General features: G+C 41.1%; 1 protein-coding gene across 1 annotated transcript in view; it reads left to right on the forward strand.

Annotated features, from left to right (window-relative positions):
* The first annotated feature begins 2,247 nt into the window (after window positions 1–2,247).
* shank1 (SH3 and multiple ankyrin repeat domains 1) overlaps window positions 2,248–25,666 on the forward strand; it is a 104,779-nt gene continuing 81,360 nt past the window's right edge. The window contains exon 1 of the mRNA XM_076883408.1: window positions 2,248–2,616. The gene's annotated coding sequence lies outside the window, so the exon portion shown is untranslated. The remainder of the gene's footprint in view (window positions 2,617–25,666) is intronic.

Raw genomic sequence — 25,666 nt, forward strand, 5'->3', positions numbered from 1 at the left:
AGTTAAATAAATACAATTCAATTTAAAATAGCATTAAAAATAAGGACAGATTAAATAAAGCAAAGAAACTAGAATGAAATGAACAGTAATCAATACGCTTTCGTCGCTGGATAAAATACAATCACTGGCCTCTTTATTAGGGACACCTTTTCAGTTGCTCATTAGCACAGATATTTGATCAACCAATCACACGGCAGATGCTGAAGCCCTTTAGGCCTGCAGACTTGGTCAAGACGACCTGCTGAAGTTCAAACCCAGCATCAGAACGGGGAAGAAAGATGATTTAAGTGGCTTTGAACATGGCATGGTTCTTGGTGCCAGATGGCTCTGAGTATTTCATAAACTGCTGATCTACTGGGATTTTCCATAAACCATCTCTAGGGTATACAGATAATGGTCTGAAAAAGAGAAAATACCCAGTAAGCAGGCAGTTCTCTGGGTGAAAATGCCTCGTTGATGCCAGAGCTCAGAGGAGAATGGCTAAACTGTTCATCAGAAACATTGGCTGGTCTGAGGAGTTTTGATTTCTGCTGGGAGAGTTAGAATTTAGCATAAACGACATGAAAAAATGGATCCATCTGCCTTGTGTTAGTAGTTCAGGCTGTGGTACTGTAATGATGTTCAGGATATTTCCTTGACACACTTTGGGCCCCATACCATTGATTTATCTACTCAAGTATTGTCGCTGACTATGTCCATCCCTTTATGACCACAGTGTACCCATCTTCTGATGGCTACTTCGAGCCAGATAATGTGCCATGACACAGAGCTCAGATCATTTCAAACTGTTTTCTTGAGCATTACAGTGAGCACCAGAGGGGTGATCATCAGATCTCAGTCCAACAGAGCATCTTTAAGCAGGCAAACGGAGGTCTAATCCATTACTTAAAGGTGTAACTACTGACATGAATAAAATAGAATAAAAGCTAATTGTAAAATTAGTTATAGTAAAGTAAATAAAGATAAATAAAAAAGTAACTGTAAAGTTTTTGAGAGTACCCTGCCTCTCATACTAGAATAGGCTCCAGTCGCCCAAACCCTGAATGGATAAGTAAAAAATGGATGGAAACATGCTACTGCTATATCTGACTTAAAGGATGTGCAGAATCAACTATTTCAGGAAAATCAAACCCGTATCGTAAAATACAATAAAATGTCAAATATACAGCAAATCAGGCAACATTAAATCAAAAAGGCAATACAAATCCACACCAAGACCAGATGCCAAAAAGGTTTTTTCCACCCTGCACTTTGAATTCGGTGTACTTAGTTAATATTTCACATATTTCACTTCATATTTCATATTTCAGAGTCCCGCACACCAAAATCAACAGAAAACAAACATGTTTTCTTGGTAATTCTCTGGTTCTGGGAGGTACAAGCGAACCTGATTAAACAAGTACCAGACAAGCCAGCAGGCCAGAGTTTACGCTGATCACACTGGAGAGGAGGAGTAGGAGATCCCAGTGCTACCCCAGTACCCATCTATTGAAATCCAATTGGCATAATGGAACTGGTTTCTACTTGCTATTCAATTCAGCTCATCAGTAGAAAGCTCCTTCTCCACCCACGGTCCTCTTCACCCCCTCTCTATGTATGGTAATAAGCATTGCAGCAGTGGCTTCCCTCGTCCTGTTTTAGACATCTCTTTCATTCTTTATTCATATGTCTGTGTGTGAGATAACTGCTGCACAGTGCACTGTTCTGCGTCTTTGATTTGGATAAACTATCAGATTATGGAAGGAAATAAATGAAAATTGTGGCTCTAATTGATGTGTGTGGTTTTGTTGCTGATATTGCACGGTGATTTTTAGATAATCCTTTCTGCATCTGTGTGCATGAGTGTTTGGTGTATGTATCTCTGCACTGTTGGGTGGATCCCACTTCTTTCTCTGTTCTGTGGTGCTTTCAGAGAGACGGAGAGAGAGAGAGAGAGAGAAGAGAAGCAGATTCTTTTCACAGCTAAGAGTCTAACTCCAAAACATCAAAGACAGAGAGAGGGAGAGAGAGAAAGAGGAGAGACCGATGTAAGGAGGGAGGGGTATGCCTTGTATCCGGGTAATGATGGAGGAGAGAGAGAAGGAGGGATGGAGAGAGACAGAGAGACGGAGAGGTAAGGGAGGGAGGGGGGCGAGGGAGAGCAGCCAGCCAACCAGTAGAAGGAGAGAGAGGAGCGAGAGGGAGCGGGGGGCACTGTGAACAAGCTGAGAGGAGGGAGGGAGGAGGGGAGGATAGTGAGCGAGGCATGGGGAGATTGCCGGACCAAAGAGAGAGAAGTGTTACTACAGAGCTGCTGCCGCTGCTGGAGGACGAGCTGGGAGCCGAGGATAATGCTCCATACCTCCGCGTACAGCGGCACGCCGGACACCTTGTAATTTCTTGTTCTGGTGGCGGTTGTGGAGGAGGAGGAGGGTCTTTATTGTTGCAGCAGTGATTGTCTTTTCTTTTTTTTCTTTCCTTTTCACTACATCCTCCTGCTCACCCCTACTCACTCCTTATTCCTCTGCAACTGGCAACCGCTGGGCTCCCCCTACCCCTCCTTCCTCTCTTTTCTACTTCTGTCCCCTTTTTTCCAGAGGAGGGATTTCTGTAATTCATCAGGGATTGTAGAAGACAGTAAGAATGTTTTCTGGCTTTTTCTGCTTTTCCTTTTTTTTTTCTTGACATGCATGGAAATGGAGTAGGGTGCATGCCAAAGCAAAAGAGAGAGTATGATTTTATTTTTGAGGAGAGATGGTGGTGGAGTCTGTAGGGTGTGTGTGTGTGTGTGTGTGTAGCAGGAGGTGGGAGGCAGGGAGGAGGTTTGCATGTTCAAGTTTACTGCACTGATGTGAAACATTAATTCCTGTGCCACATGGCAGTCTGTGCATGCAGAGTCCCAGCTTTTAAAGGAAAATATGCAGCAGTTGCAGGAAAACTAGAGGATCTGCTGAGGGATGCACAGACACAGGGGAAGGCAAACAGAGCAGTATTTGACAGTGGATTACTCCTCATGCCAGCGCTATAGCCAGTTTAGTGTTTCACAGCTTTATAGAGAGAGAAAAGAAAAGAGGGCAAAAAGTGTGGGGACGAACAAAAAAAGAAGAAGAAGAAAGCAGAACTGGAGGAGCAAACATTTGTTGAGGAGGGAAGAATAAGAAAAGACAAGCTGGGGAATGAGTAAATGTATGTGCAGCTACTCCAAAAAAGGCAAAAATATGAGATACGCCAGCTTTTCGATTTATCATTGTGTCAAACTGATAATCCCACCCACATAGATTTGCATGCATGCCAACGATTGGTGATAATCTGCTGCTCAAAGGAGTTCACTGCTCAGTGTTCACATTTAAAAAGCTAAACAGTGCATAAAAATCACCAAGAAAGCCACTCTGGATAACCCGACACACTGGCAGTAGTGCACGGTACGCATGGATGAGCGTGGACACAGATGCGCGTTTGCGTTAGAAATGTGTGGACCGATGGAGTGGACACAGTGGGTTTGCCATGAATTAAACAGCAGCAGATATTAATGTCAAACTGCTCTCCTCACACTTGAGCGACTGCTTCTACAAGAAAAGGGTCACCTTGCCAGCAGGGAACATGTGTTTGGTTTGGTCCTGTCATTATCTCGCCAACTGAGTTCAGTCTATCTATAGACGCCTTTGTCTCTACTGAACACGGCGGCACAGAAAGGTGACGGCTGTCTACATGGTATACATAGTTACACGCAAACTGTTTCTGTGTTGTGCAGATCAGCGGGGTGGATTTCAACATAATGAAGCAAAACTTTAGCTGCATAAGAAAAGACACAAAAGAGTTCTCGATAATGAAAAGTCACACGTGCAATTTATTTAGTGCATGTGGTTTGTCCACAAGACAATGGAAATTTTCACTTTCCATCAATTTCCATCAGTGCATTAATTGTGGTTTTAGAGGAGCGTATCGACTGGCTTGATGTATAACAGTGAAGGGCTTTTCTGTAGTGAGGATTGAGTTAAGTGTTGGTGAACAGATACACAACTCAGTCTCTGCTTTTGAGTGGTGCTCTAAGTTCAAACGCACTCATCACATGCTGATGTCAAGCAGTCATTGCACACTAACGCACGCTACCAGCTCTCCATAGATCAGTGTCAGTGACGCTTCACTTGCTCATATAAAAGTAATAAGTTTCAGTCTGCACAGGCACAATTCAAAGCCATAAGTTTCCGATTTAATTGGCGAATCCACACTTTCTGTGGGAGATTTATAGGCGATGGAGTCTCTGCATAGAGAGGGCTGTGGGGCGATCGTGGCTCAAGAGTTGGGAGGTCGCCTTGTAATCGGAAGGTTGCCGGTTCGAGCCCCGGCTTGGACAGTCTCGGTTGTTGTGTCCTTGGGCAAGACACTTCACCCGTTGCCTACTGGTGGTGGTCAGAGGGCCTGGTGGCGCCAGTGTCCGGCAGCCTCACCTCTGTCAGTGTGCCCCAGGGTGGCTGTGGCTACAATGTAGCTTGCCATCACCAGTGTGTGAATGTGTGCGTGAATGGGTGGATGACTGGATATGTAAAGCGCTTTGGGGTCCTTAGGGACTAGTAAAGCGCTATATAAATACAGGCCATTTACCATTATAATGGTCTATCTGCATTAGGCTCTTGTTTCATGAGCATCTGTAACTCTTCACCGTGTCTGATGATCTGTTATTACAGATATCACATTTACAGGACTAACTTGGAAGGTCAGTCTTCTATAAAAGCCAGGAAATCACAAAAATACTTGATACTTGAAAATGATTTTTCAAGTATAAAGATCTCTATAAAGATTTCACTCGCTTTTTTATTTGCCCACAGCAGTAGCATGCAATAGTAGCCATTTAAGTTATACAAGGATGAAAATTCACTGTTAAAATTCACAATTGAAGTTTAAAGTACTCTGTAATATGACAAGCTAGGTCTTATTTATCCATTAAAGGTTTCTTATGCACTAAAAATAAAATACAGTACCTTGTTGCACCTTTAGGAGTACAATGGGGCAGTATCCCAGATTCTGCCACGGTGCTTTGAGTTTGCATCTTACAGACGTGAATTTTGAACCTCTGGTGACAGCTTTTTTCCACAAAGATAACAGACTTTTAAAAATGAAGGTGCAAAACTGAGTACCATAAAACTGAGTGTTTTATTCATTCAAACACTTGGAAATTAACTGACATTTGTGTAGAACTCCTTTAGTCCCATTGACGAAAGCTTTATCCATGAACATGTGCACCTTCCTGATATAGAAATCAGATCAAGGTTTAAAGATCCATCCATCCATCCATCCATCCACCTGTCCGTCTGTCCATCCATCCACCTGTCCATCCATCCATCCATCCATCCATCCATCCATCCATCCATCCATCCATCCATCCATCCATCTGTCCATCCATCTGTCCATCCATCATCCATCCATCTGTCCATCCATCATCCATCCATCTGTCCATCCATCATCCATCCTTCCGCCTGTCCGTCCGTCCGTCTGTCCGTCTGTCCGTCCATCCATCCATCCATCCATCCATCCATCCATCCATCCATCCATCCATCCATCCATCCATCTGTCCGTCTGTCCATCCATCCATCTGTCCATCCATCATCCATCCATCTGTCCATCCATCATCCATCCTTCCGCCCGTCCGTCCGTCTGTCCGTCTGTCCGTCCATCCATTCATCCATTCATCCATCTGTCCGTCTGTCTTCTTCCCCAATCCAGTTCTGGGTTGCACGAGGCTGCAGCCTCCAACCTGTTCATATATGGGTGAATGCACACTGTGGGCAGGTTGCCAGTCTATCAGATGGTTAACACATAGAGCCAGACAGCCATTCGCACTCACATTCACGCCTGTGTCCAATTTAAAATCACTGATTAACCTAACACCTTTCATTTTTCTGAACTGTGGGAGGAAACTGGAGTACTCAGAGAGCACGGATGCAAATGCCACATTGAAAAGCCCCAGCCTGTATTCACACCCTGAACCATCTTGCTGTGAGGTTACAGTGCTAACCAGCTAAACAGTAAATCCTTAAAATTTACAAGTGAAATTAATATTTTAATTCCCTGTTGGTGGACACAGCTGATTTTCTGATGTTACACCTTATGAGAATTGCAAACGTGCTTTTTATTGCTTGAGAACCTGCATGACCCCCATAGGTATTATGGACACAAGTGTCCCACTTTATGTGGCAGTGCACATCATTTATATCCCTTATTCCCCTGTCCCACATACTGGCACAGTATCCCATATTTTGATTTTGGCTTTACATATATATATGTGTGTGAACATGTGTCCATATATATATATTTCACCTCACAAGAAAAACGAGGCTCAAAAATGTGATTCCTACTGAAATCCAAAGATGACAATCCATCTTTCAAGATGACCTGAAAGAAAAGCACAAGCAAATACACAGGTGCAAAAAAGGCCATAGCATAAAAGAAACTGTAGCTTCACATGATCTCTTTATCATTTGTTAAGTCATCTATCAACATGTCAGGCTAACTCTCAGCATTATTAGTGTTCCACATTGTCCTTCTATGTCTCACATTTAATTAGTTGGGATCAGGCCATAATATGTATACGTTTCTACCTTTAGGTGCTTGTGCTGTATAAATCTACCCTTATTTCTGAGATTGTAGAAAGTAAGAACTAGTTCACACCATTATCTCTTGTTTCTGCCTCGTCATCAGGGAGTGAAACCAGTTTGTTTAACTAGTCCTCAGTTTGGTTATATTGGTACAGAATCCACTGAGTGACACAGAAAGAGGAGTCTGAGGGAGTGAAGTTTGGAGATGCGGCCCAGATCGGCCGAATCTAAATCTGTTACTTTGGCTCCCTGGGTGCCGAGTTTAATCGATGTGGTTCAACAGGCCGACGCCTCTGTGGAGTGTTGATTAACTGACTGTCATGTCGTTTGTACTTCAGATCTTGTTTGGCACAAAGCGAGCAAGGTCCAACAAACAGGCACAATCGGATGCCCTTCACAGCTGAATTGCCATTCAGCTCATGTTAGCAGGAAAATACCACAAATTCCTTCTTGGTTGGTAAAGTGTTGTGAAACGGCGCACTTTAGTTCCACTGTATACACAGCGCACAGTTGACATTTCCACCCATGCAGAGCCCTCTTTGGGGATCAAGAGACCAAAATCTCTTCTCGCCACTCATTCAGTTTAACAAAGCTTGGCAAAAAGAGGATTTATCAGTACACTAAGGCAGAGCTTACCTGACTCATGGCCGCAAAACAGGCCTTGACGGAGATAAATCTAGATTAATTGGAATTAATTGGATTATTTCAATCCATGTTTGCACTGAATCTTCATCCACAGGGGCGTGGGAAGGAAAGAAGGAGGATGAATGTTGTGACTTTTGGACTGATTATCCCTGTGTTCAGTTGTTGTTGTGGCGACATCTTGTCAAAGCCTTTGTTTCCTCTAAGGGATTGTGTCTCTTATTTTCAGTCTCTCCTGGTTTATTTGCCCGAGCGCAGGGAGTACAGCACGACTTTCTTTTCAATATTTGCCACACTGCTCAGAGCGAGATGTATTTCATAACTCCAGATTTAGCCATGTCGTTTACTCTCTCACTCTTTTCTCTCTGTTTTTCCTCCAGTCTCACTCATTCCTTCTCCATCTCATGTAAACGACTGATCTGGGACAGACAGGCCTCCCCTGCGCTCTGTCCTACTTCAGCGTTGCCCTCTCTTGTCTCTTCTTTTTCCTTTTCCTGTGTCGTTTACCTCTATCCACCTATCTCTTGGTGACTCGCTCTGTCTCTTTTTCCATTAATCATTTTACTGTCTGCGCCTGTTTCATCATACCAGAGTGATGGTTCTGTCTAGTGTTAATAGGCTGTCAGGGTGTTTGGGAGACAGAGGTGCTATCATTACTTACAGTCCATTTTTCTCCACATGACGTGATGCAAAAAACTGATGCTTGTCTGTCATGAAACACCTCCCACTTGATTGGAAGGTGGAACATGGTCAGCAGTGAGTGTCGCTTTAGAGGCTTTGGTTAATATTCAAAATGTAAAGTGAACAGAAATCTATGGCTACCATCTTTCTGCTAACTATAGAACCTGGAAGACATTGGCATGGTAACGTGATGGGTTAATAATGGCTTAGGTGGGTCTCAGCATTTATAGACAGAAAAATGTAAGCTGTGTCTAGGCAACAGTTTTAGCTTATTGGGGCATTCGTGGGTGTTCGTCTTGTAATCGGAAGGTTGCCGGTTCGAGCCCCGGCTCGGACAGTCTCGGTTGTTGTGTCCTTGTGCAAGACACTTCACCTGCCGCCTGGTGATGGCCAGAGGGGCCGATGGCGTGATATGGCAGCCTCGCTTCTGTCAGTCTGCCCCAGGGCAGCTGTGGCTACAACTGTAGCTGCCTTCACCAGTGTATGAATGTGAGAGTGAATGAATAGTGGCATTGTAAAGCGCTTTGAGGGGTCCCGAAAAGCGCTATATAAATGCAATCCATTATTATTGTAGCTCGAGTGTTATCTTATAAAGTTAGGAGCATCACACATGTGGCCCGACGGCACAAACCAGCTATAGCTCCCGGATGAAAATTGCAGTGAAGTTTGAAGAACTAGACTTATATCTGCGACAAAGTGAACCTGTTTTTTCTTTTTCAATTTTCACCTGCAAAAGGACTTCCTTCCTGGCATGTTTCGAAGGCTGCCACACGTGGCACCGCTTTCAATGAAGAGGCCGGCTAGTACAACTATGACTAAGATGGGTGCAGCCTCGCCGTGCGTCATGACTGTCGCCTTTCATGTGGCAGAGAGAACAGATTCAGTAACATCACTGTTTACTCTTTAAATTTCAGTTTTGATAGAGTGAGTGAGAAAGCCAATTTTCACGGGAGCTTTTTGAATCTCAGTCTGGCCCGGTGACAAGGACACCTAATGCATTTCAAAATTCTCCAAAGTATCTCATATCCTTAGGACACAAGGTTGTTCATTTGGCTCTTTTTTGTGGAGCTGTGTAACCGATTACATTTGGGAACTCTTGTAATAACTGCTTTTGGGCTTGAGGAGCTTGTTAGTTAATATTTTTTTATTCAAAATGTTTCAATTTCAGTGACATTATTAATATTTTTTCAAATATGAAATAACCTCATTTCATATCGAGATATATTATTATTATTTGATTAATATAATTCTGCACCCATGTCCTACAGCTAAAGGTATGAGCTGGATTCTGCAGGTAGAGCAATGTTTGCCATGACAGTTTGGCATGTTCAAAGACACAATTAGGTCATTTGAATCATTAAAGATGAATGGATGTCACCCACTAGCCACTGACCATTGTCATCTTGGATGGTTTTGAAACCAAAAGTGAACATTTGAACGAGACAGTTTAGTGCTAACTTATCAGCTTGGTTAAAACGATACACAACCAGGTAAATGAAATATCAAACTTATATGAGCTCCAGTACAACTGATCATGCGCTTATTAAACAGTCCCATTAGAAACGTTATAAAAGGTTACACCAGCACAAACGTTAGTGGCCTCTAATGAGCTCGTGTGATGCCTGGAACAAAGGTAGCGGCCTAGTTGGCACACGTCTGCCACTAGAAGTGGCCATGCCTCTAATTATTCAATATTTCACCTTTAATACAATTAAAAGTGTTATTATTTGAAAAAAATCACCATTACAAAAGTTGGTCATTTTAACATAAATGTCAATGGGGATTGGCTCGCTGGAGCAAGCCCCAAGTGGCAGGTTGAGGAATTGCAGTTTTTGACATCTATTGCTCGAGTCATTTTTCAGCTTTGGAGGTTTCAACTTTATTATTCAAAGCACCGTTGAGTCTGATGAGAATGTCACTGTGTAGTTTTTGCTGTGCTAAATCTTATACCAAACCATATGGCAAATGAAATTTTTGATCTAACGGCACTGATCACCAGAACTATTTAAGTCATTCAGTACGAAGGTTGTTAGAATATTTCTCCACACTGCCAGCCGGAGCACTAAAAACAGTCCAGTTAAAGCTGATGGGTGTGTTATCACTTTCTTAAGTGCTTATCATTTGTCTTGCATATTATGTTTCTTTCTCACTCTGTCACGTTCTCCTACCTTGTCTCAGCTGGTGGTAATTAGAGGGGAGGTTCTTTGGGAGTTTGAGGGTGGAGGGCTTTGACCAGACTCCTCCATGCATCATCAATTCACTCTCAGTTTATTACAGCTAATTGCACCACTGAGAAGCATGGGCTGGGGTGGGGTGGGGGGGTGGGGGGGAAGCTTTTTGAGCTCTCCCAACAGTAACCACTGCATCATCAAAGTGGGGTTGCTATATTTAGCAGCAGCGGCAGTGAATGCATGGCGGCAGTGGAGCAATGCTGGCCCAGGATGATGATCAGAGTGTAGGGTGGGGTGTAATTTGTGTGTTTGTGTATTTGTGCACAAAGCTGAAGGCAGCGGTGTAAGCATCAGCCGGAGGGTGTAATGCTGCATTTAGATCCTGTGGGAAAGACAGCAGATGAGCCTCCTACTTGAAGGCACTGTTTGTATCAGCTTTTAGGCGGTAAATACGAGCTCAGGGATTGGCAGCTACAACAATACAGAAAATTAATGCCCATATCCACCTCCATATTTTTATTTCTTAGACTTTGAGTAGCTTTGCTTGATTAACAGTTGAAAAAAAAATGCTAACTTACCTGATTCTGAGCTTTGATACAGACTTTTAATATTGTCTGAAACAAGCTGTTTTAGTTCTGTTCTTCTTCCTTTTAGGACAGCTTACTTCTGATTGGCTGTCGCTTGTAAATAACAACCATATTAGGGATATCCTTTCTCACTGACATCATTCGGAACCAAGAGTAGAAAAAAAGGGCTTAAATAAATCATTTAGAGCAGTCTGATGACTGAACTTTTGGCTCATATGGAGTAGTTGTAATTTGTAGTTTAAACTTCAAACATCTTTAATATAAAACTTCACTGTCAGAACTTTACATATGGATGACAGAGAAGAAGGAGAAGCATAGTAGCTCCACTTGAAATGCCAGTGGATGGGATTTTTTTTCATAGTAATGATTGATTTGACTTTTCCAAACAGTCATTTATATTTTACATGTGTTTTAACAACCGAAAAATGTTAAGGATAATAAAAAATCTCCAGAAAAAAATCTATTTTGATTCTTTCTTTGATCTCAGATGAGTTCAAACACAAAAACACGTCTGTGTTTTTGCTGGAAATCCCAATTTTAGTCTCCCTGCAGATTCATAGGCTCGTGAGCAGCATTCAGAAGTGTTTCCAGCCACAATGAGTACTTCATGTTCTCCTCTCTGTGAGAGGCCTGCTTTAACCACAGAGTAAAATGTGTAAGCGGAAGCAGGCAAATGCTGGCATATGTTGACGTCAAGCCATTTTTGAACAACAGGTGGTCTTGTTTGGCAGATTTTGGATTGTTTCATGATGTTTTAGACAGTCGTTAGTGTCCTTATGCTGGAATAAATGCAGCATAACTTGTCAGCTCAGTCCAGGACCTCTGTGGTGTTGCTGAGATGTCCACTGACATTGCTGTCATTGTGTGTCACTTGATGCTTTGTGCAAGCTTCAGCTGGTGTCAGGTTTGCTCCTTGTGATTGAAAGGTGCTTTGGTTCAGTTCCAGCGTGTCTCTGTTGTGGTAGCACCCGCAGCTGTCCATAGTTTAGCTTTTGACTCTGCATTTTCTACTGGGGTGATTAACCATGACATTAAAAAACCACTTAATCTCTTCTGCCTCTTACTGTATCTCAATTTGTTACTGAATCTGAGGAACAAAGAATAAAGCCCAATTTAATTCACCTCCACTGAGCGGAGGCCCTCTGCTTCCATATCTTATTAAAGTCAAACTATAACTGAGCTGTCATCAAGATGCAATGTGTTATTTTTGGTTTTAATGATGGTTCTCCCTCTATGTATGCTTGCTACTTCATCACTGAACTTGTCATGAAGACAAAAGCCCAGATTTCATGTTAGCAAATGTGTTGTTAATTGTAAGTCTGAAGAAAAAACTAAATTAGTATCCTATTATTTTGCTTACAGGCTGATTTTTTCCAGCTCATGTACAGTGAATGTGCTTTGACTGTTCAAGCTATTTAAACACCAGTCTGTTAACTATTTATATACAGAGTACCAACCTGATGGTGCTTGTTTCCAAATGATAACTAAGACCAATTCAATCTTACAGTGCATGTGAAATGCCCACAACCTTTGATCTACTGATTTGTGTTTCTGAACACAAACGTTTCATTATTTTTAATGTCATTTTTAAAATCTGTGTGATCTCACATGCATACTGCCATTTATACATGAAATGCTGTGCTCTGTGGGTTTTGTTGAATTATTATAAGTTTTCTGTTCGGACTTCTTAGTTCAACTTTTGAGATTTTCTTTATTTCTATAATTACAGTAAGGGTTCTTTCTATGCTTGTGCTTATTGCAGCTATTTTCTGTTTAATCTCTACGCTCCGATTAGCTTTTAGTTCTTGCTACTTCTGTTATCTGGTTTTCTTTAGTATTGAGAATACTATCCCTTTTAGTTTAATCAGTTTCTGAGGTGTCATCTTGGACCTTGTTGTCAAGTTATCAGGTTCCCTTTGAAGTTACTTTCTATTTTACTTTGTTAACCATCTTTAGCTTGTGCCTTGCTTTTACTTTTACCTCCTTTGTTATTGACTTGATTAGTTTCAGCTATGTCTCCTTACCCTGGTGTTTCCAGTCTCCCTGATAGCCCTGCGTCTAATTTAAAGCTTCGGTTTGTCTTAGTTCTTTCTTGAGTCATACAATGTTCTTTCTCATGTGTGCTTGCGCTGTTAAATTTTAGTTAGTTGTTACTAAATTAGCAGTCTTTTCCATTACTATTATTAATATGAATCCTTTTTCAGACGTCTGCATTGGGGTCCGCAAGCTACAAACCTTGAAATGATATTTTTGACCTTTAACTTATAAAAAAGTTCATGTTTAGAGGAGTAGGTGAGAATCATTTCTTTGCTCCTTCCAGATACCCAAGTTCAAATCAGACACAACATTTTTTTCTTACTCGATTCAATATTTTTTCAAATTTATTAAGTAGAATTGTGTCAGTTGATTAAGACTAAGCATTAAAACTTTTACTCTGGGGTTAAGGTATATCTTAAGGTTCGGCTTAGATTTAGACGTTAAAATTGCTGTGTTAGGTTTACAAACAGATAATGGTTTGGTTAAAAAAGCCAAATACTTCTTTTAAAGATCTGTTTTCTTGGTGGCCATGGTGATGCCCACAATTATGCTAACTGGCTGAAAAAATCATGACCATTTTTGTCCAGGATTACAAACAGTTTCATTTATTTTTTTGTGACTATTTCACATCTTTTATGACTGCGGCAACAGATGTGATTGTTGTTAAAAAGTCCAAAATTAATCTTTTATCTTGACCCCAAAGACATGAAGCAAAGTACAAAAAAACCCCTTGAGTATCACCGGGCCCTATTTGTTCTAAGCTATCGTCTCATTGGCCCCTATAAACAGGTAATGTCGCTATCTGACCCGTGCTGGGTAGTGATAGGTGAACATGCTCGTTATTTAGACATTCTTTAGGACAGACCTCGTGAAACCTTCAGCTAGCTATAGCTTGGCTTTTCTTGTTTGACTGTAGTGATAAACTATGGCATTTGAAAAACAAAGCTTAATTTCTTCTGCCTATGTAACCTCCTTTAAACTACATTACCGTATCTCAATTTGTTACTGCAAGAAAGAATAGAGTCTAATTCAATTCACCTCCGCTGAGCGGCAGCCCTCTGCTTCCATATCTCATTACAGTCCAATTGCAACCGGTCTGTCATCAAGATGCAATGTGTTATTTTTGGTTTTCATCCTGATTTTCTCTCTCTGCCTGCCTCCTCCTTCAACAGTGAACTTGTCATGGAGAGAAGTGTGAGTTGGTGTGTGTGCGTGCACCATGCACCTGCTCGCTGTGTGTTCGTTTGCACCAGCAGTAGGCAGCAGTGGGTGTTTTAAAGTTTATGAGAGATGATGAATCGGCGTTGTGCAGGCCGGGGAAGGCTTGGGCGTCTTGTTGCATTAATAATGGAAACACAGCTGGTTGTATTTATAGTAACAGTGGCAGGGGGCTGTGGCAGCGTGAATGGGAGGTGATATATGGGATACAGTACACTGTGGCAGCTCGCCTGGACATCACACAGCTTAGCTGACAGAGGGGACATACTTGGACATATTCAACAAATATTCTCCTGTGATCTCTGCACTTAAGGTGTTTCATCAGAGGAGGCGAGTGGGCAAAAAGACGTGTCACTGACGATTAGATAGCTGTTAGTGCAAGCTATAGGAGGAAAGTGAAAGTAGACAAGAGAGGGCATATGGAAAGGGGCAAAGGGGATGCAGTCTATACAGCAGCTGATATGTGATGGTTTCCTTCCTCTTTAGCTGGAGCTTATGAATTCAGATTGAATCTGTGGCTCAAAGTCATTCTGCTTTTGTTACCTATCTGTCACTTTCAAGCCAGAAAACAAAAAGCACACAAGACCACATTAAAAGTCACCAAATTCCAGTGAATCATCAAAGTGAAGGGCAAGGATGTGGAACTGTTGTTTTTTAAAAGAGGAGAGGGGCTTTGTTAGAAAATACAAGCCAAAGAAGCTAGAGAGAGTTTAGATAAAGATGCTCACAGATGAGCTGTTTGAAAAGCTGTGGAAAAAGTATTCACATCTTTTGCATCACGACAGCAAATGCTACAATTTAAAAGAAATGCACAACAAAGTAGCTCATTAAAGTAGTCAAATTATCTTTTCTTGTAACCAGTAATGCAATGCTAGAAATTTGCAGTTCAAATAAATAACTATGTGAACACCTTGAATCGAGATATTCACAGTGTTTCCGTGTCTCTCCTGATCCTTAGCCATTAGATAGTGGAATATATCCTGATTCTGATGGCTACAGCCCCCCAACACGTCACCCATTGGTTAGTTAAATCATGCTGTGGGGGCTCAGGCTGAGAGTTTTTGCTTTTTCGTGTCCTTTGGAACTAAATGATCACATCACAAGTTTATAGCACATTCGTTGGGGCAGAGAGGCGATGGTGGGTGTCCACATAAAGTAAGTTCATCGTGCACATGAGACATCAAAAACAGGTGTCTTTTAATAGTCTGTGTACCTGGAGCGGAGGTTTTCTGGCTTTGCAAGAAAAAGAACTCTATGAATGTCGCTTTTTGGAAGCATCCAATATTAAACGGAAGGGGAAGTTCAGCTCATTCTGGGGACATTTGCCTCCACTTCAGATATAAAGAAGCCCCATCAAGCAGAGTAAAGCCCTTCAGCTCCATGGAAGAAAATGATGCTGATGCTGCAGCTCCAAAACAAAATCAGCTCCATTTGCAATGAGATAAAGTCAGTGAAGGCGGACGTACTGCTGGACACACAAACTCCAGACAATACGAGAAGTGGTAAAGTGGTGGAAAAGATTTTAGTTTTATTTTTTTGTAAATTGTTTAATCAAACAATTTAGCTACTTTTCTCTCTCTTTTAGCTCTTAAAGTTGATTTTAAAGTAGACTGTGCTACCAAAGTAAATACTTTAACTAAAATGTTTAAAATATCTAAAGCAAAAAATACATTTTCTTTATTAATTTTAGTGACACACTAACATGTAAGTGATCATCTGAAGTCTAAAGAAGATATTCCCCCCTCAGGTAGAGTATCAGCAAGGGGCAGGACCACACACTGGATAACAGAACTGAAACAAATGTAACAAAACAAAAGCCCAAATTTTGCTTATTGTATTATATTATAATATATATTCTGATATCAGTGATGATTTGTATTGTATTGGAGTCAAGTTAACAGACTCATTGTGGTCATTTGCTTTGAGACACAAAGTAAAATCCTTCCTCAAAATGCCTTGGTGGGTTTTTTCCTTTCCTTTCAGAACATCCTGGGGTGGATTATCATGGGTCGTTTTCTGTCCACATGTAGCCTAGTCGGAGATCAGGGCTTTTTTTTTTCCTGTCAGCAACAAACAAGGAGCAGAGTTAAATCTAATGAAACTTGGTGTCAACACAGACATCAGGAGAATCCACCTTTCTTAAACTTGGTCAAGAAAAGTGTTTCAGAGGATTCAAACATAAAAGAAACAAACTGGTGTGGCACCCAAGAATTATGAATAATAAAACATTTATCACATAAATGCTTCCTTTTGTTTAGTACAGAGTGATGTCATTGCACCCTTTTAACCCACATACATCAGCTTAATGATAGCATTAAGTTACCAAGTGACTCAGTACCAAAAATAACAAATCTAAAAGCAAATACAGGCCTGCTTATAAATCTTGCTGTGAAATACATTAACTTAGTGCGAGAAGAAATCGTGATGATGCTGATGCCTGATGCATCACCACTCAGTCAGGAAAAAACTTGAATGTGCATTATGTTTAAGAGGGAGATCATATGTTTTGGAGGAAAGAACCTTTGGCTTCAAAGTAAACAAAACCTAGAGGTGCCAAATAAATGTGTTTTGGAGTAAAATGCAGAATATTTGCTTTATCCAAATGTCTTCTCGATCATTTTATTGTCATACAAATGTTGGTATATGGTCGATGTAAAAAAAAAAAAGGTTCTGAATACTGACTGCTTTTGATGAGCCTGTATGCAACGAGGCCCTTGTGAAGTAGTTAGTGGGTAAAAGCCCCTCCGTATTGTGCCTGTTTAGGATTCTGTATCTGTCTGAGAAAATAGATTTTTCATTCAAGAGCGTTGAAACATGAAACCACAGACCCTGAAAGAAGCGCTGATTCAGCCACTGCTGGACCGCAGGGAGCTAAAATCTCCCCTCACTCGGTCAGAGAGGGCTTTCTCAGACGTGACAGCTTTGTCCGGCTTTTGTCCCCACATACTTTTTTACCTCATTTTGAGTGTATTTAAGTATGAATCACTCTTGTGTCTCCTGATGGACGCTATTGAATTCCAACTACTGCATAAAGCCCATCTTTAGTGTTGTCAGAGCTGCACGCTCATCACAAACTCAGCTTTGGTCAATTCCCAGCGGGTCCAGATCAAAACTCGAATTGCTTTGCAGACTCTGCTGACGGTTGGCACTTTCTGACAACCACTTCAAAGAACGCTGTTCTGGGAAGAGAGAAGCAAAGCAGAAATCCAGCAGGCTGTGGTGAATGTGACCGACAGGGAGACATGTGAAGCTGGTTGGGAGTAGAAAGCAACAGGGACGACCCGGAGGTTGCCACATGGTCAGCCTCTCATTTGGCGCCTGGAGCAGTGGAGCAGTATCCTTTAATATTTCACAGCCCCTCATATGTTCCGGCAGCCTCCTTCCCTACAGCTACTCTCGTTTTGGCTTATTTATTAATGACCTCCCCACGCTCTGCCAACGAAACCCCCCACTTGGGCCTAGACGGCAGCAAGTGGGTCCTGCCGTTCTGGGCCAAGCCTCCGCTTCAGCTCCACAGCCAGACCAGAGACATGAGTCTGTGCGACGGAGGATATTACTCAGCTCTCTAAAACAGGCTGCACATATAGCTGCTAGCAGAAACCAAGAACAGGTTCTGTGCTGCTCCACAGAGATTTAGTGGCAATGACAAATAAAGCGAATTAATTAGCAGGCTATTTGAAAGTGATCTCAGCTCTCTGACTCCCCAGCTGATCGACTGTCTTCATCTCTTCTATAGGAGGGATCTTGAACAAACACGGTGCTCGAATCCACGCATGTAAAGATGAACAGCGCTTGCGTTTCGCGAAGCTTTAGTTTGTTATTAAGTGGAGCTGAAATGATCAAGTAGGTGAAGAATAGAAAAATAATCAGCTGCTATGTTCATGAGCAGCAATTACAATCATTTTTCTTTCTTTTCCTCCTTTCATGTGATGCTTAATTGTATATTTTCCACTTCTATGATGGTGGTTGGACTAAACATGGCATTTTAAATGTGACCTTTCCTCTGCTTTATGAAATTATTACAGGCAAAACAAGAAGTTAATTTATTGAACAACTATTTAGTTAAACATAAAGTTTTAGAGTGTTTCCTTTTCATAAATACACGGTATCATATCTACATAGATTATCAAAAATTGCTCCAAGCCCTCATCATTAATTTCTTAATTGTTTAATTTCTTAAATGTTATCAACAAAGTTAATTACGGTGACCTTTCCAGGGAAATTTTTGGTTGATATTTAAAGAGCTTTAAGCTAACTGTGTGATCTTTGTTCATATTGCTCTTCCTACTTCATAATCAGTGCTCAACAATCGCCTTTTTGTGATCTTAGAGTTTTACAACTTTGGGAAAAAGCCTGCACACGTTTGCCTCAAAAGCCTTTGAATTGCTTCTACTGATTGTAAAAAGGGCTGTTTGATTAAAATAATCTGTGTGATTGTAAAACTAGTCAAGCCAGGACAGAAACTGTAAATGAAAACTAAAAAATCATATTTTTTTAACTTAAACTAAAACGTCAGCACAGTCTGAAAGTAATTATTCTGCATTTGATTTTCATTTTTCATGGGACACAAACCTCAGTGAGCTGGATGAAATTCCTGTGTTTTCATACACCACAAACTCATTTTCATGCTGAGCCCCACTAGATATGCATATCTCTGACATCACTGACATCCCAACATCGTGACTGGCCAGTTGCATGAAAAACTCAAATGATATCAGAAACACCAATCTTTTACAGTCTTTTGAGTTAGTGCATGTAAAGTTTTTCACTTATTCAGAAAATCAGTGGTGATTAACATGACTTGTTACCATGGAAACAAAGTAAATGAAGGAAAATCACATTGCAGATAGACTGAAATATAGAAGTTGTGAAGTTGCAGAAACTGCAGTCCCTCCAATGTCCACTGGAGGCTCCAATCAGCATGGATTGTCATGGTTTCCCAATGACCAACTGTACTCCAATAAAAAGCATGTTTACATTCTGGTAGAAAAAAGAACAGTGCCCTCTGTGGATAATTTCCTCTCTTTGTAACAACTGCACATTAATGATTTTTTTTACCTTTCCCATCTGCTCCTCCCCGAATCGCTACCTTATCGTGGTGGAGGGGTTTGTGTGTCCCAGGGATCCCAGGGGCTAAGTTGTGTGGGGGCTCTTGCCCCCTGGTATGGTCTCCCATGGCAAATTGGTCCTGGGTGAGGGACCAGACAAAGAGTGATTCAGAAGACCCCTATGAGACTCTTCTTTGTAACAACTGCACATGAGTGATTTTTTTTGTACCTTCCCCAGCTGTAAACCGATAAGGCTTAAAGTTAAAGGTGTAGCAGCTTTGATTGACAGGCGTGCAGATACAGGGAGCTGTAGCTGATTGTCTTCCAGGCCTCCCCTCTGATAATTTATTTGGCTTGATCTGTGGTACCACTACCTAAGGCATTACAGTTTTAGTCTTGGGAAGTGAAATTAGTGTTTTATAAGCCTGTTAGAACACAGAGTGAAGTGTTACCATTTCAATTTATTTTTTTTGGGGGGGGGGGGGGGGGGGGGGGGGGGGTGTCAAACCTAACTGCTTATCAGGAGCCTTTTAAGCCGTAATAAAATGAGTGCTTCTAGACCAGCATTTACTTATTTTAAACTTTAACTGCCCAAACTTTCTTCAAGTTTTTATAAATTAACAACATAACCATAATTTGATCAAAAGATTAGAGAGCATTTATATACAAATCAACATTACGAGTGACCTAAGTGATCCACAAAAGGAGTGAATAGCTGCTGAGAGCCACAAGAGAAAGAGAAACCTTATTAAATCAGTGTTGCTAATTATGAATTTACTGACTTGAATAAGGCTGCTTCCAGCTAACCTTTATTAAATTGAAATTGTAAGTCTCTAATGCATTGGTTTGACTGTAAAATACTTTAAAATTCACTCTGCTGAAAGGCTAGATTTGGTAGGCTGTAGCCTGTAACACAATTTTGATGCACAGGGAATTAAACCACAGGGTCACTTTTACCCCTCAGCATAAGCCCACATGCTTATTTTTGCTTGTGTCTTTATGTACTTTTCATACACCCACTCACATCTTCACTATAAACCACTGTTGTATATAGATAGGAATCCCTCTTGGGGGGTGGTTTATTGCGTTTCTGCAACATGTCTACATTTTCTCCCTGTACCACAATGCCAGATCTTTAGATGCTCAAAGAAGGAGGCGGAATTGGATAGATGTCTTTGGGCTTTTTGTTGTTGAGAAGGGTTTTCCATTTCTTGTAAGCATGCATGGGTTGGCTACTGTTAAGTAAAATGTGGTGTTTTTGGTTTATGGTACAAGAGTTTTTCAAGTAAAATCAAATAAAAAAGGAGGTTAACAGTACATTATGAACTTTCAAAAGGTTTTGCATGAAAAAAGCACTATCTGCATTTATAAAGAGAGAAGTGAGAAGACTGGATGTAAGATGTGGGAACTACAACATTTTTGCAACTGACCCTGTTGCATATGTATTTCTGGGATTTTCTTTATCAATATTCAACACAAACTGATCTAATATCATTTAGAAAGTGCAAATTACTGCTAGTTGAACCAATATTTAATGCCGAAAAACATGTCTTATTTTTTGTGCTTGATACTGAAATGAACCAACTGCGCCTGCGTTTAGAAAGCAGCACCACTTTTTTTAAATCACCCGTAAAACTATTTACCATTAAATAAATATGACCCACAGACTCGCAAAGCTTCCAGCTCTGAGGGGAAGTTTGTGATGAGGTGCCTTAAACTGCCAATCTTTGTGACACTATCTGCAGAATTACTTCTTACTTCTGTGAGTCTTGTTCTGTGACCTCAATAAACTCTTTCCTGCTGACTTTATTATTGCTTCTAACGCTAGTTTCAAGTCAGTAGGAGTACAGGAGGAGGAAAATATGAAGTTCATTTAGTAAATTTTGGGCATTACTGGCATCAGAAAGAAGGATAGACCAGATTAGTCTCATGATCTAACAACTTGTCAGTCACAAAGGATTTCACAGTCAGATGGCAACAGTGAGAAATTCTCACTGTAGAAACTCACTAACCACAAGATGAGGGAGGGGTTATGTCCATCGTTTATATACAGTTGATGACAACAGATGACAACGATTGCTAAAAGGAATAAATATCGTACCTGCTTCATGCTTGTTTGAGCCAGAGTGGGCACCACTGTGTCTGAACATGGCCTCACAGAGCAGAGCCATTAGCCACTGTTAACAGGAACTCTAGCATGGCTGCCAGTGTTCCTGTTAGCATGTTGAGTGTAGTTATGGTGGGATGGCGAGTGGAGGCTGCACAGAAGGGAGATTCTGGGACACCAAATGTGCTGGTGTTCTTTTCAGAGGTGTCCCGAGCCTAATTCTGTGACATTTCCATGATGAGAACACCAGTGATGCTGTTGCACACTCCACCCTTTTTCTTTTAAACTTGAACCAGGTTCCTCCGTCGGCGCTCACCCTAGTTTGATAGCACAGGGGATGGTTACATCAGAATGTGCGTAATACACGTGGCTTCATTCTCCTTTGTGCGAGCACCCTTGGGTCACTACAGTTTAGAGGTGTTTTACCTGACTTACATATCTTTGTGCCGAGAGATGACAACATGTGCGTGCGACTGTAGTTTTATTTATGTGCATCTTTATGGGGCCTGTATGTGTATACGAGACCCTGCTGCACACACAGACGGGCTGTACCACAGATTTGTGTCCATTTGTGTGTATCAGAGCGCCACTTTGTGTGTAGATGTCAAACAAGGAGGGAGGGAAATTGGCCGTTCCAGTTTAGTGGCAGGAAATTGGGGCGATCTGTTCTTTGGAAGTTTCCCAGTGAAATTTCCTGGGGACCAAGACACTGAAAATATCTATCTATATGCACACTATGTCCTACATAAAAGAGAGTGCACCACAGAGAGAAGGGAGAAGGAGAAAGGGAGAGCGTGTGAAGATATATGTGTGTTTGTGAGAGATAAAAAAGAAAGGGAGGGAGGTTAGATGTCACTGTGCTGGTGGGATGTCAGTCTTTTGATGGCATCACACAGACTGCAGATAGACTGAAGCTTAGTAGAACGAGGTCAAGACTCTGGCAAGTCACCCAGGAAAGTTACCTCATTTCCCTCTCACTTCTGTCACACGAAAACGTCTCAAGCAGAACTGGAAATGCTGCCTCATAACCCCATTTTTTCCCTGCTCATTGCCCTCAGCCTTCAGTAGAAAGTTAAAGTGTGGCACAGATGTGTGATTGTGTATTTAAGAAAAGTTTCGTATAGATTACACTTATTCCATGTAGCCGTGTGCTCAAATCCACCTTTCCCTTGCCAGACACAGATTTGTCAGACATACCACTTTGTTCTGTGAGCTTTGTGTCTTTCAAAAGCAGATGTTAATGGCTCATCTCGCTTGTTCCCTATCCATGAATATCTTACCAATTCATTTCTGACAAGTGTGATACTACTCAGAGCTGCCAGCCACCTGTTTCATTTGCTGATTTGAGCTCAAGTACATATTGAGTAAATACACCCCTGGAATTCAAATTCTGCTACAGGTAATTACAAAGCAGCAATGCAGAAACATTTTAGCGCTGCCAAAAAGAAAAAAAAACAAACAGCTAATGCTCCTGTGGGCTTACTTTCTGTTATTTGTCCACCACATAGACTGATCCAGCCTAAATAACAAGAGCTCAGCCAGCACAGCATCATATTCTAATATTTTATTTCAATCATGACGAGTGTGGTTAGAGGAAGCAGCTGCAGGACCTCCCCATAGAGAACAGAGCAACAATGTATGACATCAGACATGATTGGGTCAGACACAGCATGAAAGGAGAAACTGGGTGGAGGTGGGCTCAAAACAGCTTTTAGATGCGTAGCATCGATGGGCAAACTGCTCATATAGCATGTCCTTTATGAGATTTGCAAAGAAGACGTATAGAAGGGTGTCAGCTGAGCCGTCGTGGATATCTGCTGGTTCTTCTTGAATTATGTAACACTGCAATGGCTTTTCACATGTGCAGCACAATATTTCTGCAGAGACAGGGTATGTTGCTGGCAGCGGTTTGTGCTTGCATGTATATGTGCACATATATGCAGTAGCAGAGGAGACAAGTACTGTACTTAAGTAGAATTTTCAGGTATCTGTACTTACTGAGTACAGATGCAGAACTGGAAATTTAAAGCTTACATGTAAGTCCTCAAGTTTTTAAATCAGATATTGGGTTTGTACACGTGAAATTATTGTGATTTATTTCCTACACTGACCCATTACAACCAATTTTAGGGTTTCCCCACCTCCTGAATCCCACTTTAACCCCTGACTGTAACTGTACACATTTTCATGTAGGCAACAGAAAATAGAGAGGTTGTTTACTTTCCTTCTTTTCTTCACATTCGAGCTGAGTATAATTAGAATGAAAAAGTTAAACAAACGTTTGTATTACATTTATAAATAATACAATTATGTATATTGTAACAACTAATAACTGAATAATATTCAGCTGTTTCACCAGTCAGTTCTTCATCCCATGGAAGAACTGTCCTTCTTCAGTTCTGTAGCCTCAGTGAGGTCAGCAGAGCAGCATATGAACCAGTTCTCCACCTGCCGGTGTGGTGAGAGTAGTCCTCCATGTCGAAGTGCATCTCAAATCAGAACAAGAACTACGGATGTCTGTTCAACAGCGGGATGAGAGACTCTTGGAAGAGCAGATGAATGAGACATTATCCCGTTCAGCCTTCCCGGGTATGGGAAGAGAAAAAATGAAGCAAGAGAATTTGAAAAAGCGTAATGCGCTTGTTGTTGTTATATATCTGGGTGACCCACCCAAGAAAAAAGTCTATGTGTGCAAACACATCGACTCCCCGATGGTAACATGTTATTAGCGCTCAGTTTAATTATGGAACAACAGACCTGCTTGATTATGGCAAAAATCATGGATATAATTATTTTTGTTGGCATTAAGATAACAATTATTAGTGAAAAAATAATGAGCTTGTTAAACTTTAAAAAAATAGACCCTTGTCTTTTTAATTGAGTAGATTTGCTTGAACTGAAAATATAACCTGTTGTGGAGTGACTGTGGCTCTATGTTGGGGCAAATAAAATAAGGTAAATGATGTGCTTCAAGGTAAAATGAGAGCATTAATGCAAAATAGAAGGTGGGTAGAACATTTGATCTTAACTGTGTTGTTTTAATAATCATCGGAAACCAAAACTGTAATTGAAATGACATTATTTGATTACACGGTTGAGGCGAACGTTTCGATTGGAGCGCACATAACAGAAAATGGTACGTTTTTTTTCACATACATGTTTAACAGATCACCTAAAGAGCAAAAGCCAAAACGTTGTTCCGCATGCTGTGTAAGACTTTCTCTAGATTATTAAAGTGCAGAAATATCATTACTGCATGCACAGCACAGTTGCATATCGTCACGTAAAAACGAGACTGACGCAGACTGTGTTTGCATAACACACTGGTGTGTCTGAACTAAGAGACTCAATGACAAACACTTTTGAGAGCGACACTGCCAACAGAGCAGATAAATATGAAAGCTGTCAGATCTTCTCAGGAGTACAAATGAATCTCCAGCAAATGTGTGAAGGCAGGGGCACGCGAGCTCGACACTGCCAGCAGCAGAACAAATAAAGTTTTCAGTTTGCCAATGTCCATTAACTCATTGTGCACGCCTCGTACTCGTACGCTTATTGATCCAAGTGCATTCTTGGATAAAAGGAGGGTGTTTAAAGTAGCAGTTTGGCATTTAATGCAATAACTTTGCTCAATTTAATGCCAAGAGTTAGATAAGAGGATTAATCATCCTGTCATGTCTTTATGATGAAATGAAGCTACTGCCAAAAGCTAGCTAATTTAGCTTAAAGTCCTTCCCTAGCTTAACAAAGTATGCCTACCGCCATCTTTTATACAGAAGCTCCCCTAAATCTGCCAAGCAGTATGTCTAAAAAAAATCACAAATTACCATTTATGTCCACACAGAAAGTTTAAATGCAGCAAAGTTGTGAGATTTATGTTGTTGGGAGGAAGCTGTGACTTGTTGACATCTTGCTCATGAGGTAGCTTGGCTCAGAAAGCTAATGGCTAGCTCTTCCTGTTAAACTTCAAGTGACCGCAGCTGAATATTAAGTTGCTGCTGACTCTTTCTCTCCACCTCTCCTGCAAATTTTCATAGTTTTCTCATGGACTGCTCCACTGAGGTGGCAAAGATTTTAATTTTCCACTTCTAATTACTGCATTGCACTGTTGTGCAGTGAAGCATGGCTAATAGACCTATAGAGCATCAAGATTTACTGCTGCAGAGGCCTTGCAGGAGATATCTGATGCCCAAAGTAATCAATGTTTCAAAATGTCTGTCACAAAAAACACAAGTAGATCCTTCAATAAAAACAAAATCTATACTGGGCTCATAAATGGTGATTTTAGTTTCTAAAATAACTTGGTTGCTTGATCGTTCCTGTAAAATCAGTATTCCTGACCAGCCTACAGTTTTCCCCTCCCAGGGGTTCAAATGTGTTTTCTTGCAGAGTGATGGTGGCTCAGAGATATGCACAAACTGCTGAGAGGAAACGTGGCTGTCACACAAATCAAAACGCTGCTTTTCCTGCTGTTTAGTTTTGTTTTGCATACTGTTTGTTGGAACCTTTTTAGGCCAATAACCTTCACACAGAAAAATGACCCAGTATAGGCAGTATTTGACACCCTGTGAGTGAGAACCATGTGGACCTCCTCAGCAGGGCG

This window comes from Maylandia zebra, linkage group LG4, assembly GCF_041146795.1.
Source record: "Maylandia zebra isolate NMK-2024a linkage group LG4, Mzebra_GT3a, whole genome shotgun sequence".
In the NCBI taxonomy this organism is placed as follows: Eukaryota; Metazoa; Chordata; class Actinopteri; order Cichliformes; family Cichlidae; genus Maylandia; species Maylandia zebra.